The 15866-nt window shown below is 42.4% G+C and overlaps 1 protein-coding gene across 2 annotated transcripts in view; it reads left to right on the top strand.

Moving 5' to 3' along the window:
- Positions 1-15866, top strand: part of GALNT14 (polypeptide N-acetylgalactosaminyltransferase 14) — a 229178-nt gene that overhangs the window by 5689 nt on the left and 207623 nt on the right. The window lies entirely within an intron of this gene.

The following is a 15866-nucleotide window of genomic DNA, read 5'->3' as shown; positions in this document are numbered from 1 at the left end:
TAATTTGGTGGGTAGGGGGCCAGGGAGTGGGGGATATTGATTGGTAGGGTTGAAGATGAAATCACAGGGAGTCGAAGCGGTCCTCTTCCTCTGAATCAGTCCCTGGGTGGTGGCCAGCTGGGGGCCACATGATCAGATAGGCCAGTTTGTTGATCTGGGTGGGTTAGCTGATCCACCAAGTGTAGGGTCTGAAAAACATCTGAAACACCAATCTTAGGTTTCACAATAGTGATGTTATCCCTAGGAGCAATTGGGGAGGTTTAGAATTTTGTGGCCTCTAGCTGCATGACTCCTAAACCATCATTTCTAATCTTGTGGCTAATTTGTTAGTCCTGCAAAGGCAGTCTGGTCCCCAGGCAAGATGGGGATTTATTTTGGCAAAGGGCCGTTATCATTTTTGTTTCAGGGCTCTTCCCAAAGGCAGTTCAGCCTACACCTAGGAATGAACAAGGACAGCTTGGAAGTTAGAGACAAGATGGAGTCGGTTGGGTCAGATCTCTTTCACTGTCATCATTTCCTCATTGTTATAATTTTTGCAAAGGCAGTTTCAGTGTGACTCTGGCGTGACCAGAAGTAGCCTGTGATGAGATGCATGCTCATCCTTTCAGTTGCTGTGCAGATGCCTGTGCAAGGTGCTGTGCTGTTTTTCCATTCTAAGGAAGTTCCCTGGAGCAGGCATCAGGGTGGTGTTTGTTACACAGTTGGGTCCTACAGAAGCTCTTGTAAGTGACTGAGAAATATGCAGATAGCAGGTTGGAATCTCAGGTAGTCAAGAAATCTTATGTGGTCACTTTTTAAATGTCAAGAAGCTTCCTCTAAAAAACAAAACACCGAGCCTCTGTCCCATCGGCCTGGTGAGAAATTCACCCTGGTTCATTTTTCACCTTATTCTGGGTTGTCCCCAAGGCCCAGGGGCTTGTGCAGAGTCCAGGCCTCTGGTCATCAGTGCCGAGTCAGTGGCGGCTCTGCCATGTCCTAGCTGTCTTTCTCTCTCCAAGCCCACTCTTTCCCTTAGGTCCCTGCAGGAGACCCTGTCCCAGGGACCTGCAAATGTCTGTTGTAGGAGAATCTCCTTTAGTTAGGCTGGAGAGCTCTATCTCTCCCTAACCTTTGTTTTCCCAAGTGGCCTGATGTTTTTGGAAAGAAAGACCAGGAATTCCTGTCTCAAACTTCCCCAGAGGCACAGAATGATACCTACTCAAATCAGAGAAGACAGGAGGCAAAGCTGGAAGGGGGGATCAATTAATGGTCCTGTCACAAGCCTCCCCAATCTGTCCAGAGTCTAACCTTTTTCAGGGCTGCCCGTCTGGTTGTATCATTTAAAAGTGCTAATTTCCACTCATCAGAGATCATTTATAAATCGAACAGGGACAGAATAAGCCTGCTGTGGGCTGAAGCCTGAAGCCCAGGGTTCCTGCACAGCCTGGTTTTCATGCCATCTGATTTTACCTCCTGTGCCTACATCCTTCACCACATCTCCCCATCCCAACTTTCCACTGTGGTCTTATGGGTTATCAGACACCCAGGAACCAATTTTTGAAGACCTTCATTGCTTGAGCCTTTGTTTCATTTCTCATATTTGCAGTTTTGTCACTCTTCTATAACATCTCAAAGTCCCCAATGCATTTTTGGAAAATAATCTAACTTAGAAAGCAGGGCCAGATCTGCAGCTCCTCTCCTGGGGGAGTCTGTGAACTCTGCCATGGCCTTTGCACGTTCCACCCCGGAGACCCAGAATCACAGACTCATCATCTATTTGAGGGAGTGAGTCTGGACGTGCCCATGCCCTCTACTGCTGGCTGCAGACCCCTCCCACTTGCCTGCATTTATCCTGGTCTGGGTGCGAACTTTTTTCCTTGCAGGGTCCACAGGGACTCATGCTGCACCCAAGCATCAGGAGATAGAGTCCCACCTTCTCTCGGTAGCTCCTGTCATGTCAAGATAAAGTATGTTTCACTCTCCGAGTTTCCTGATAAACATGGCAGCCAGTGCAGCCACTGGCAGTGCCAGGGATGACTGAGATTCCTCTCCTCCTGGCTCAGTCTCCTTGACTGTGAAATGGGAGCAGCCCACTCTAGAACTGCCTGACCCCCACTTGCTTGCAGCAGTCTGAGTCTTTTCAGGTTAATTGTGAATAACTCTGAAACTAGACCTTAAGGCTATAAATAATTATACCACAGATACTCTGTGTCTATTACTTATCTTTTAATTATTTCACCAGAAAAGCTAGATTAACCAAAAAATAAATCAGTCTCTGAGTCCTCAGATATTGAGCTGATTAAGAAATAACCCCTTTGGGATATTGAAGAACACAAACACACACACATACACACACAGGTGCACACACACAGGTACCCTGGGGAATTCTGCAGAAGCTCCTGAAATGTGCTGGCTCAGGTATTTTGATATTTCAGAATAAATGGCCTCATGTGACCTTCTGGGGCAGCGGTCTTTGCATTTGGCAGTGGCTCCTGCCATCCCAGGACCTAATGAGTGCTAAAGGCTGACAGAGGGACAGAGAAGGCGACATCTCTGTGGTATTGGAAGTGTGTGACACCCAGGGCGTCCTCTTTCCTCCTGCTGTTCTGTCCATGCTCCGTCCTTTCTTTCATATTCTTCCTCTGTCCCTTGAAAAGCCAGCCTGGCTGTAGAGCCCCAGGGTCCTGGGTCAGGGGCTCAAGTGGTGGCCAGCCCTCTGCCCTCTGCCCTCTGCCCTGTAGGAGCCCAACACTTCCCTGCAGGCCCCAAGGTCAGGAGTAGCCTCCTCTTAGAGCACTGCTCTGGACACAAAGCCAGTTCTTTCCTGAAGGAAGGAGGTTGCCACTCTGGCCCTTCTATCAGCGGGAGCCCTGATGGCTGGGAATACAGAGCCATCTGATCTTCGGCATCCCAGCATCCTGGACAATGCTGATTTCAAGTGCAAAGCCTCTTCTGCATACCATTTCCTGGAGACAAGATGAGGCACTTAAAAATAATTAAATTCTCCTCATGTCACTTGTCTTCTTAACTGTAAGCACTACAGAGATCTTTCAAGGAAATGCTGGAGAGCAGGGCACGCTCACATGTCCCTGCCCTGGGATTTTAATGCCCAGAAGAAGAGAACAACCACCCCAGCTGCCTCTTCCTAACGATTCTGCTGTTGCAACCTGATCTGCACGCATTCTAGGCCAAGAGAGAGCCTGAAACATCTATAGAACTGGTGGACCACTCTGTCTTGACAAACTCTCTCCGAAGTGGTTAACTGTCCCTTTTCTCTGTTTGCACTATGGTTTGGAAATAAGGATTTTCTTCCTTAGTTGTCTGGGCTGAAGATTTATGTAGCTTCTTTTATTCCTCAGAGAACAGTAATCATTCATGTGCCTCCCACCCCCCACCTCCCAGCCATAGATACTGGTCCAATCAATATTTACGTGCCCATCTCTTGCAGCTGCAACATGCAGACATAATAGATGCCAAATTCCTTGATGGCCATTGAAAAATTAGCTGGTGCCTGTATTTCAGGCTCATTGTTTTCCAGGATCTCAGGGAGATCAGGCCACGTGGTCCATGGATTAATTAAGCCACCCAGATAATTGGCTATTAATAGATGGCCAATTGATGACTGCCAGCTGGGTGCTGAATTGACTAATGTCCTTGTGGTGGGCAGGTGGTCTTTATCAGAAGAGGAACTAGCTGAAAGACTTGACTAATTAAAGAGTGAATCAGGAAAAGAAGATAAGAGGTAGCTTCTTTCTCCACCATGTGATGTTTTACAGTTTACAAAGCATTTATATTCACAAATGCTTCATTTGATCCTTGCGACCTTGTGAGGTGAGTGTTATTATTATTCTCGTTTTCTAAAGTGTGATGAATCTGAGGTTATAGCAGGGTGGAGACTTTGGCAAGCTAGCCTAACCAGCAAGTGGGCTTGAACTCACTCTTTTGACAGTCACGCACATGCTGTTTCTGTTAGAGCCATGCTCAACTTCAGGCAAGATTCCTTTTCCAGGGAAAATGAAATATATATGTGTATGTTATATGTTTGTTTCATATGGACAAAAAGCTAGTGCACTTGCCGAGAAAAGATACCCTCCTGCTGCTAAAACATCAGCATTGCTTTTTTTTTTTTTTTCCAATTTTATTTTTTAACCTACAGAAGGGAACTGGAAAAGAGATTAAGGGAAATACAGAGCTTGTCTCTGGAAGGCCACCAGAGGGTCGGGAGGAGTTTGGGTTTTCTTTTAGGAAAGGCTAAGTTTAACCCATCCTTGGGCCAGTCAGGGCCAGTCCACAGGACCACTGCTTTTTGGAGTGGGAAGAGCTGGATTGTAATGGCAGACTCAGTGGTGCCAGAGGTAGAGAGAGGCTCTCTGCCCTTCCCCCTCCCCACAAGTCCAACCATCAGGTACTGACTCTGGGCTTACCCAGGAGCTCATGCTACCCTGCTACCACCTCCCTCCTGGGCCCATAGGGTAGGCTGTGCTGTTCATTCCTAGGCTACTCCAACTTAGAAATCAACAGGGTTATGGAGTTAAGACACAAACTGTTTGAGTCCCTTTTGATGAATGTAGTCCTTAAACCATTGGAAGCAATTCCCTTCCAAGAGGAAAAATGTCATTTGAAAGAACCTAACACATCCTATTTTAAATGCAAGACAAGTTCCTGGGGAAATGACTCCTGGAAGTGACTTTAGAAGATACCCAACATCACCTTAATGTAGAGGGTGCCCTGCCTGCGTCTCTAATGCCAGGGTGTCCTGCTCATGCCTCTAACGTGGGGGACACCCTGCCATGTCTTGCTGATTAGCCTTGAAAGCGGATGGATGACTCCTCAGTTCTGTCTGGTTGATGGCCTGCTGGTCCTACCAAGTACGGGAGCCAGACTCGTTGTGGCAGATTTGGAGGTTGGGTTTGAGTTACGTAGTTGCTGCCCACATATATGTTTAAACTTAGGAAAGCATAAGATCAGGAGGCTGCTGATGCTTCCTGGATATTTTATCTGCAGTTCCAGTAAGCTCCTGGGCCCATGGTAGTGTTTTTGTGACATGGCCTAAACAATCAAGTTGGTGCTGTGCTCTAAGATCCCAAGCAGAAACATGACTGTTTATTCTTGTCCCTTTCCTGTGAGCATGGCAATGTTAAAGGACACTGCATTTTTAAAAACTATGTGTGGAATAAGAAGGAGAAGAAATATAAACCTAGATAACCCTGATAGTTTCCCTCTCCAGGAAGCCCTGATGGTTTTCTAATCATTTGCTCAGATCAACTCTCTATAATTTTCCCTGCCTGTCTTAAAAGTGAAATTATGATTTCTGCTCCAGATTTTAGCTTTTCTCTTAAAATTGAGTGCATATTTTGGTAAACTTCTTGGCAGTGTCTACTAAAGCTAAACATATGTGTACATCTATGACCCTGCAATTCAACTCCTACATATAAGCCCAACAGAAAGGCTTGTGTATTTTAGGGAATGTCATGCACTTAAATAAGTAGGCAAACTTTTTCTGTCAAGGTCCAGTAAGTATTTGTTTTTATTTTATTTTTAGGTTATATGGTCTTTGATGTGACTACTTAACTCTGCAGTTGTGGTTTAAGATACAATATGTAAATGAATTAGTGTCACTGTGTTCCAATAAAACTTTATTTATGGAAGCAGATATTTGAATTTCATATATTTTTCACATCTCATGAAATATTCTTCTTTTGGTATTATTTTCAAAGATTTATAAATATAAAATCCATTCTTAGTTTGTAGGATGTACTAGGACAGGTGGCAGGCCAGATTTGACCCACAGGCTGTGTGATTCCATTTATATAAAGTACAAAAACAGGCGAAACTCATCTCTGGCACTGTAAGTCAGTTCATGGTTACTTTTGATTGGGGTTAATGACTGGATGGGGACAGAACATTTTGGGAAACTGGCCCTGTTCAGTTTCTTGATTGGGGACCTAATTACACAGGTGTGTTCACCTTGTGACATTCCTTAAGTACATGCTCTTTTCTCTTTGTGCATTCTACTTCAATAAAAAGTTCAAAAAGAAAGAGCTGAACTGAGCGTGTGGCTTCTGACTCCAGATTTTGGCACCTCATTTAGGGTCAGAGCCTAGCAGTTTCCATTCTTTAGCCATTGGTTTCTGTTTCCCAAATAAGTCTTTGGGAAAAGGTCTTGGTTTGACTTTCTAGTTACCCATGTCTTACTCCCTTTTATATACAGAGACATTTAGCAACTGCTGTGGCACAGGCAGTAGCTAACCAAAGTATGTGCTGGATCATAGGAAGATGATGGGTCCTAGAGAGGAGTGGCATTCAGGACAATGGGAACTGTGAGTAGGACTGTGGCTGGTATAGTAGCCCCATGGTACATCTGGGATGAAATCTACCTATGGTTTATAGGTAAGAGGTGGAGGTATGATTGCAGAGAATAGAATTGTGTAACATGAGCTACTAGCTTATAGAAAACTAGCTTCTTGTTTTTGCATCCAGAACAAAAGGCAGAGAACTAACAATCTGAGCCTGTAGTAAGTTTTGGGTGCTTTCTGAGTTGGTCATCTATTCTTTTTAACAACCCTGCACAGCCGGCATTCTTAGCATGGTTCTTCAGGTGATGAACACCAAGGCTTAGGGAAGTTTCATAACATATCCAAGATCATGCTGTTTATAAGCAAGCCAGGGATCTAGATTCCAAACCAGGTCTGTCTGCCTCCAGAGCACCCACCCTCTTTCCACTTCCATATGCTCACCCCAAACTTCCTTCTCTCCCCTTACAGTGACATTGAGTCTGGTCTCTTGAAAGGGAGGACTTGAATATATTTTTCCCTTTGCAGCCTGCTTTTAGAGCCTGAGTTCACTGTGCTTCCCAGAATGAATAGTTTAGATCAGAAACTGTTGAATGAAATAGTCTTATAGCAGAAGCTATCTCTTCCAGGATGAATCATTTTAAAACAATGTTTAAAGGGAAAACTTTACAGTATTTTCAGAGAAGTATCTTGTGCTTTCACTGCTATCCGACATCCTTTTGTGAATGCTATCGTGCTACAGATGACTGGGAATGTGTCTGGTCCTAGGGTTAAACTTTAAAAAAAGAGGTCTCCAGAGTATCACATTCTTGAGAGTGTTAAGGTGCTTAAGGAATACCTCAAGACTGATTAAAGAGAGGACAGTGAGGGATTAACCAACAGATGCTGATAATACAAAGGCCATAGTGGATGGCTAAAAACTGCAGCATCACCCCTCAGAGAGGAATCGTCCTGTATTTAGCATAAGAACACCAATTATTTGGTTGTTTGTGCTGAGCAGTTGAAAGCTATCATGTGCCAGGGAAAATACTCAGCATGGAGCAGTAATTATGGATCAGCTGATAATAAAGGATGCATTGGATTGACTGCTAATTGGATTATTAGTAGCAAAAACAAATACCTGCTATTAACCATAAATAAGCTGCAGTTACACTATTTTCTACGTTTTACACTTATTCCTTTTTATAATGTGCATTTCTTTTCTTTCTGTGCCAAGACTTCCCATTTTCCCCAGTCATACTGAGCATATTTGTGGGTCAATATATATTGAGCCACAGTTAAAGTGTTCTTTTTTCCTTCCATTCTCAAAATGGGGTAGAGAAAGCTGACATGCATTGGGCATCACGTGTAAGGTCCTTGGTGAAGTACAGTCTGTTTTCTCAGGGAAGAAATAAGGGCTCTTTCAAGGCTGGATGCAGATCTTTCCCATGGGCACAGAGTCTTTGTGAGGAATAAGATCATAGGGTTTTCTCCGTAAAATCAGTGCTGCAGTTAATTGCCAAAGAAATGACCACATTGCTTTTCTTTCTTGTGGCACTTTGAGGTTTGGTCCTTGTTTTTCAAGGTGCTTTGGATGAGCCTTTGGGCGTCTCGGGTGCCTGTATTGCCCACTCCTCCCTGCCAAAAGGGCTCTTTCTACAAGTGGGTTGGCTGTGTGTCCTCAGCAGTGTGAGGTGCCAGCTGCTTTCCTGCCCAAGCAGGCCCTGGGTACTGTGGGTAGGATGATCTCCCAGAGGTCCTGGGTGCACCCCAGGATGTCTGGAGAGAGAAGTTGCATCCAGCAGGAGGCTCTGGCCAAGCTCTCAATAAGTGGCGCAAGTGACTGTCAAGTGTCCTGCGTTCAGTGCTAGCAGAAGACCTGGTTTGTGGCCTCTGTTATTCACCAGGAGTCCATGTAGAAAGAATAAGCTTCCATGGGAGAAGCAAGTGTGAGTGGCTTTTAGGAGAAATTCTGGGGGTTTATCTGTGTCAGTCATTCATTCCTCACAACCACCCCACAAGGTGGGCAGGCTGAGATTCAGCTACTGCTACCAGTACAGTCATACTGGTTATTTAAGGCTGGTAAACAGTGCCCGAACCATGCTAATTGTTAACATTTTCTTTTTTGAATATTATCTCTGGATGGTGTCATGATTATATTTTTAATTAATTAATTAATTTATTTATTTTTGAGACAGTCTCGCTCTGCTGTTGCCCGGGCTGGAATGCAGTGGTGTGATCTTGGCTCACTGAGACCTCCATCTCCCAGGTTCAAGCGATTCTCCTGCCTCAGCCTCCTGAGTAGCTGGGACTACAGGCGCCTGTCACCACTCCTGGCTAATTTTTGTATTTTTAGTAGAGATGGGGTTTCACCATATTGGCCGGGCTGGTCTTGAACTACCAACCTTGTGATCCACCTGCCTTGGCCTCCCAAAGTGCTGGGATTACAGGCATGAGCCACTGCACCTGGCTGATGATATTTATTTTTACCAGTGAGGGTCTTGAGTTTCCTAAAGGTCCAGTATCTTGCCCAGCACCACAAGGGTGACATGATCAGGGATGAAATCCCACCCTGCGGAACAACGCCTGGTAAATTTAAAAGCAATTGTCAAACTGTTATCCCTAGGTATCCCCGTAAAGATTCTCTTCTTCCCCGCAGCCTCACATTCCACTTTGACTCAAAAGAGAGAAAAGACAGTTCTCCATCTTGCAGTTTCTTCCACCATGAATAACTGGTGGAACTAAGACTGGACATAGGATGCTAAAGCCCTGGCGGGGGTGCCACTGGACAGTTGGCAAGCAGGAAACATGGGTGAGCTCCTTGAAAGTTTCCCCCTTTGAGTACCTACCAAGTGTGGGGAGACAGAGTGGCAAAATCACCCTCACCAGGCCACTGCATCAAGTTTGTCCAAACATCCGGCAAACCCATATGGGGCATTGCTGAGTGGGAAGCCCTGTGTAGGAAGCGGGGGTGAGGGTGAGGGTGGGGGGTTGGGGGGTTGAATTCTGAGCAGTGGCTCCCTGCTGGCCCATCCCTCACCACTTCTGATTGCAGAACACCATTTTCCTCTTAGACTCTAAGATGTATTGCTGTATTACCAGAAAGATAGAACTGTGTCACTGGGGATGCTGTTTAATGGTGGAAGGAGCTGCAAGATAGAGAGCTGTCTTTTCTCTCTTTTGAGTCATAGTGGAATGTGAGGCTGAGAGGAGGAAGAGAATCTTTACCGGGGTATATGGGGATAAAAGTTTGAGACAATTGCTTTTAAATTTACCAGGCGTTGTTCTGCAAGGTTGAATTTCCTCCCCTGATCATGTCACTCTTCTGTTAGCTCAGAAAACTGTGGTTGAAGTTTAATCTCATCCTTAAAGCTGTTTCACTAAAATAGGAACCTGTTATTCCACAGGGCTGCTTATTAGAAGAAGAAGGATTTAGGGAGGTCTTTTAAAGTCATTTCAGTGATTTTTTTTTTGAAAGAAGCATTTGCCGGAATCCACTTGTCCCCAAAGCATCTGCTGTTTTAGAAGCATAGCGCTAGTGGAAGCATAACAGGAAGGGAAAGCCAACTTCAGGATAGGAAATAGGCTAACTGAGCAACCCACTTCTATTTAATCAGTCGAGAATGCCTGTCATGGGTTCTATACTGTTTTGGGCGCCTTGGACCAGGTGGCCCATGGGTCAAATGCAGCCCCCACTTTCTCTACTGCTTTTGGATGGCCTGTGAGCTAACAATGGTTTTTATATTTTTAAATGGTCAGAGAAAAACTCCAAAGAAAAATAACATTTCATGACACATGAAAATTATTAATATATGAAATTGAGACTCCATGGTCCATCAGTAAAGTTTTACTGGAGCGCAGTAAGTCGATGGTTGCTTTTGTGCCACAATGGCAGAGTTGAATAGTGGTGATGGAGACTGTAGCCCACAAAACTTAGATCTTTACTATGAAAATAGAAAATATTTTGTATATTTTTTATAGAAAACAAAAATGTATAGAAAATGTTTGCTTACCCTTGACCTTTAATTTCTCAGTGTGGCTCATGGATCAGGGGGGTTAGTGTCCCTTGTAATTCACCAGAAATGTAGAATCTCAGTCCATTTCAGACCTACTGATTCAAAATCTGCATTTAGTAAGACCCCCAGGTGATCTGTTTGCAGTTAAAGTTCGAGAAGCCTTGCATTAGATGTTGCGCTTGCTCACGAAAAGCTTGTGTGACTCATACTCCACAAGACCAGGTCTACATTCTGTGCCACTTGTCCTTATTTTCTTGGAGTTAAATGCTATTCCAAGCTCCCGTTCCCCCTTGTAGGGATGGGGAGTCCTCTTCTACTCACAGCTGGTGAGGGGATTTCTTTTCTACTCACAGCTTCACAGCGATTCAGGACGCTTCCTCCATGCCAGGTAATGTGGGAAGAGCTTGTAGTCTTCCAGGCATCACCATCATGGCTGCTTCACCATCGACTATGCCCTTCACATTCTGCTGATCCCAGGCTAGAGGGTTCCATGTGATGTCAGGAGCCCCCTGTGTCCAGGGGCTGGCCATCCCATGGGGCATCACATAGCCATGTTAATTGGGCTCTGCTACCTTCTGGGGCATCCACCAGTCTCAGAACTGGCTGTGTCCCATTCTTCTTCCAAGCTGGAGGGATTCCCTCTCTTTCTAGTCCTCAAAGGCATTGCCTTTTTTTTCACCCTCTGGGCTATTTATTATTTCAAAGAACATTGGCTTTTATAAATGATAGAATATGGCCTGTTTCCTGGTATCTCTGCTTTAGGCTTAGGAACACCATCTTTCTGGAAGCCAGGGAGCATGCAGGTCTTTGTTATCTGCTGAGGTCAGGGGTTAGGGCAGGGCTGAGGAGGGAGTGGGAGGTAGATGGAAGTGAGAGCAAATGCAAACAAATATCCTATTATCCTAGCACCTCTACACTATGTTATGATGCAGTTGAGGTGACACTACCAACACAATCTAGGACGGTACCCAATCTAGGATACCTTCCTGTAGAACAGGAGGCAGATTCTCGGGGAGCTTAGAGAAAGGGAGATTGTTGGGCAGCAGTGGGCAGGGAGGTCTTCCTAAGGTGGTGGGACTCAGCTTGAGTGACTAGAGATGAATGAAAACCAGGAGTGGGCCAGATTGAGAAAAAGTTAAAAGATAAAACCATTTGCTTATTTTTGTGCTAAGACCGGAGTGTGTTGGAAAGTAAACAGATTTCCCCAGTTGGGAATATTATATTCCATTCACTGGGGACTTTGTTCAGCAAATGTTTTGGGTTTAAGGGTTTTAATTGCTTATAGTATATTCATTGCTCTTAAAGGGGCAATTCAGTGAAATTTGAACTTGGCATTCCCTTTCTCTTACCCTTCTGGCCTAAATGAAAGTCACTGTGTATGTTCTGTATTCCTCACCAAGCTTCATGCCGGCTTTTCTTGATCTCCTGTTTTCAACTTTAATTTGCGTAGCTGCTCTTAGAGGAAATCACCTGTGGGGAAGTCTTCCTGCCTGTCTAGATTCCCTACAGATGAAGCCTTGGCAGGACCATAGCCAAAGTCACTTAGAATGGGCACATCCTTGGAGGGGCATGCTGAGCATCCGAGTTCAGAAGGTCTGAGCCCACGCACATTGGTTGGAGAAAGCGAACCGTGAAGACTTCCCTGCTGGTGTGACCAGGGGCTCGAAGAATTCTTTCTTTGTGTACCAAGCACAGAAGCTGGCGGATCTGCAGATATTATTTGAGATGTGTGCTGATCCACTATGCCTCTTTCCAAATTGCTCTCATAGGAAGCTGAATCGGGAATGGTCCTAATGCAGTAGACATGGAAATATACTCATCATGTACCAAGTTTAAAAAAAACAGTAGGATTCAAAATTGGGTCCATGGCTGGGTGCAGCGGCTCACGTCTGTAATCCCAGTGCTTTAGGAGCTAAGGCAGGTGGATCACCTGATGTCAGGAGTTCGAGACCAGCCTGGCCAATATGGTGAAACCCTATCTCTACTAAAAATACAAAAATTAGCTGGGCTTGGTGGCACACACCTGCAGTCCCGGCTACACAGGAGGCTGAGGCAAGAGAATCACTTGAACCTAGGAGGGGAGATTGCAGTGAGCCAAGATTGTGGCACTGCACTCCAGCCTGGGCAACAGAGTGAGACGTTGTCTAATAAAAAAAAAAGGTTATGTTCATGGTAGGATACTAATTTGTTTAAAACAAGGTATGAGTAGAAAAAAGTTGTAGAGAGAAAATCAAAATGGGTGATTTGCATAAATGGACTATTGTCTATGTGTTATTTCTCACTCCAACTTATTTATCTGTCTCCTCTGTTCACTCACCACCCTCTCCTTCACCCCATCTGAGGTAAGCAACATAAGAATCTGGACATGTAAATTTCCTTATCTTTCTCTTTGCATTGTGTAACCAGCGTTACACAATGTATATTTTGTATATATAAATATAAATATAAATATATTTACAAATATATTTATGTATATTTGTAAATATACATAAACATTTACAGATCTGTTTTGGTTGTTATTAAAAAGGAGAGTGAGAGATTGATCACATTATATATACTTTGCATCTTCTCTTCACTTAAGTGTATATTCTAGAAATCCTACTGGTCAACTAGCTCGTTATTTTTAATGACTGCATAATATTCTGCAGTGTGGATGTAACTTATTTTACTTGGCTATTTCCATTTGATGGGTATATACCTTATCTCTCATCTCTTGTTGCTACAGACAGAACTGACATAATCTATGTACACATATTCTTATGTATTAGAGCTTTTGCTTCTAAAATATAACTTTTCAGGAGTGGGAATTTGGAGGCAAAAGGGGTCTTTAATTTTTATATTATGGATATTTTAAGATTGCTTTATAAAACAGAATAACAATCTACATTTCCATTAGCAAAGTATGAGAGTATTCTTTGCCCAGCATCCTCTTTGGTATAAATGCTGTCATTTTCACTTTGCCAATCTAAAGAGTATGAAATGGGATCCAATTGTAATTTTATATTGCTCTGATTACCAGAGAGGTTGAGTATGTTCTCATGTTTATTGCCCATAAGGATCTGCCCATGTATGAAGGGTCTGTCTATTCATATCCTCTCCCCATTTTTCTACTGTGCTGTTTGTCTTTTTGTTGCCAATTAAAAGAGGTCTTTGCATGTTATTGGTAGCTCTTTATTGGTCATATTTGTTGCAGATTTTTTTTCCCTGATCAATTTGATATTACCATTGACTTTATGGTATATATTTCCATATAACTTTTTGGCTTTGAAAAATATAATCAAATATGTCTTTTTAAAAAATAGCTCATGAATGCCCTGTCTTGATTAAAAAGATCATCCTAAGTCCTAGATTATATATAGACTATCCCAAATTCCCTCTTTTATATGATATTTTTAAAAAACCTTTTAAATCTTAGGTCCATCTGGGATTTATCTTTATGTCAAGTTTGAGGTAGGGATTCAACTCTATTTTCTTCCAAAAAAAATAATCATCTGTGTCAACATCATTAATTAAATAAGCCATCACTTCCCCCAGTAACTAAAAGACCACTTTGTCACATAATTTCCCATAAACATTGGGTTCTAGTTCTGGGAACTCCATTCTTTTCTATGGACCTATTTGTCTTTTACTATGGCAATATCATACTTTTTACCAGAATGTTCTTATTAAATCCAGTGGTTACTTCTCAATTAGTCTATTGAATTTCCTAGGTTCAAAAATCACATTATTATCAAAATAAGCAAAATTTGTCTCTCCTTTTTGAGATTTATCTTAACTATTTTATTGTCTTATTTTGTTGCATTCATGAGAACTTTCAAAATTAAATGCCATGCAATATAGGACTCCTTCATTTTGATGCAAATGGCTTCAGTGTTCATTATTTACTGTTCACCTTTATTAAATATTCTATTTCACATGTTAACTTTCCTTTTATTCTTGCTTTACTTCGAGTTTTTATTAGGGTTTTTTTGGATTTTTTATCTTTTGATTGAATCATACTATTTTTCTCTTTTATTGATGGAGCAATTTATTTTGATGTTCTTGTTTTGAGTCTCCTTGCATTTCTGGAATAAGCCCTATTCAGTTACAATTTATTTTTATTTATGTTACTGGGTTGTATTTGTTGACATTTATTTGGAATTTTAACATCTATTTTCATGAGTTAGATTTGTTTATAGTTTTTTTTTTTGGTACTTTGGTTTTAGATATAAGTGTATATTGCTTTGATAAAATGAATTAGGAAAATTTTTTAGCAGATGAGAATAGTTTAAACAACTTTTGCCAATTTATTCCTAATGATCATATAAAATTCAGCTGTGAAATTATATAGTTCTGTTGACTTCTTCAGTGGTAGCCCTTTAGTCACCTTCCCCATCTCTGCCATGATACCTCTAATTGCTCACCAAATTCTGGTGTCTCATTCTTTGGGCACACAGCAAGATTGCATTTCACATTCTCCCTTGCATTAACTAGCACATGTAACTAACTTGGGTCCAATAAAATGAAGTAGAAATGATAGGTTCTATTTATAGGCCACAGTATAAAATCTCCCATGCACACTCTGCCATATTCTGCTTCTGCCAGATAATGTGGATGACAAGACTCTAGGGATGGCAAGATTGCATGATACATGATATAAGATGCTTTGGTCTCTAAGTAACTGAATGGGGGAAAACTTCCCTATTGTACAGAACACTTACCCAAGACTACTGTTAAGCAACACCTACCCAAGACTACTGTGTTAGCAAGAACTACTTCTTAGCATAGCCTATCCTACACTATTATATACAGTAACTGGTCTTTTCATGTTTTCTACTTCTTCTTTGGTCGGTTTGGGTAGTATACATTTTGTTAGTAAACTACCCACATCTTTTAGGTTTTCAAATTTACCAGAGTTGCACATGATATTCTCTTCTAATCCTCTATTGTACACCTGTGGTCACATCTCCATTCACATTTCTAATTATATGTATTTTATCCTTTCTTAAACCTAATTTATCTTATAGATGTTTTCAAAGAGCCAGTTTTTGCATCTATGTATCTTTCTATTATATTTCATTTTTATTCATTAATTTCAACTTTTCTTGCTAGTAATTTTCTCTATTTTTGAATATTCCTGGTGTTTTTTTTTTTTTTTTTTTTTTTTTTTTTTTTGAGATAGAGTTTCACTCTTGTTACCCAGGCTGGAGTGCAATGCCGCGATCTTGGCTCACCGCAACCTCCGCCTCCTGGGTTCAGACAATTCTCCTACCTCAGCCTCCTGAGCACCTGGGATTACAGGCATGCACCACCATGCCCAGCTAATTTTTTGTATTTTTAGTAGAGACGGGGTTTCACCATGTTGCCCAGGATGGTCTCGATCTCTTGACCTCGTGATCCACCCGCCTCCACCTCCCAAAGTGCTGGGATTACAGGCGTGAGTCACCACGCCCGGTGGAATATTCCTGTTTTAAAAATAATTAAGGCATGTAAGGTTGTATGTTCCTTCTGCATGTAGCCTTGACTGCGTCTCATACATTCTGACTGTTCTTCTTCAATTCTTACTAGATGGTTTATATTTTCAATTTTGATTTTCTATTTGTCTGAAGAACTACTCAGG

The sequence above is a fragment of the Aotus nancymaae genome, unplaced genomic scaffold (assembly GCF_030222135.1).
Source record: "Aotus nancymaae isolate 86718 unplaced genomic scaffold, 86718_ANA_hifiasm-v0.15.2.pri h1tg000057l, whole genome shotgun sequence".
Taxonomy (NCBI): domain Eukaryota; kingdom Metazoa; phylum Chordata; class Mammalia; order Primates; family Aotidae; genus Aotus; species Aotus nancymaae.
This window is presented reverse-complemented; position numbering and strand designations above follow the sequence as displayed.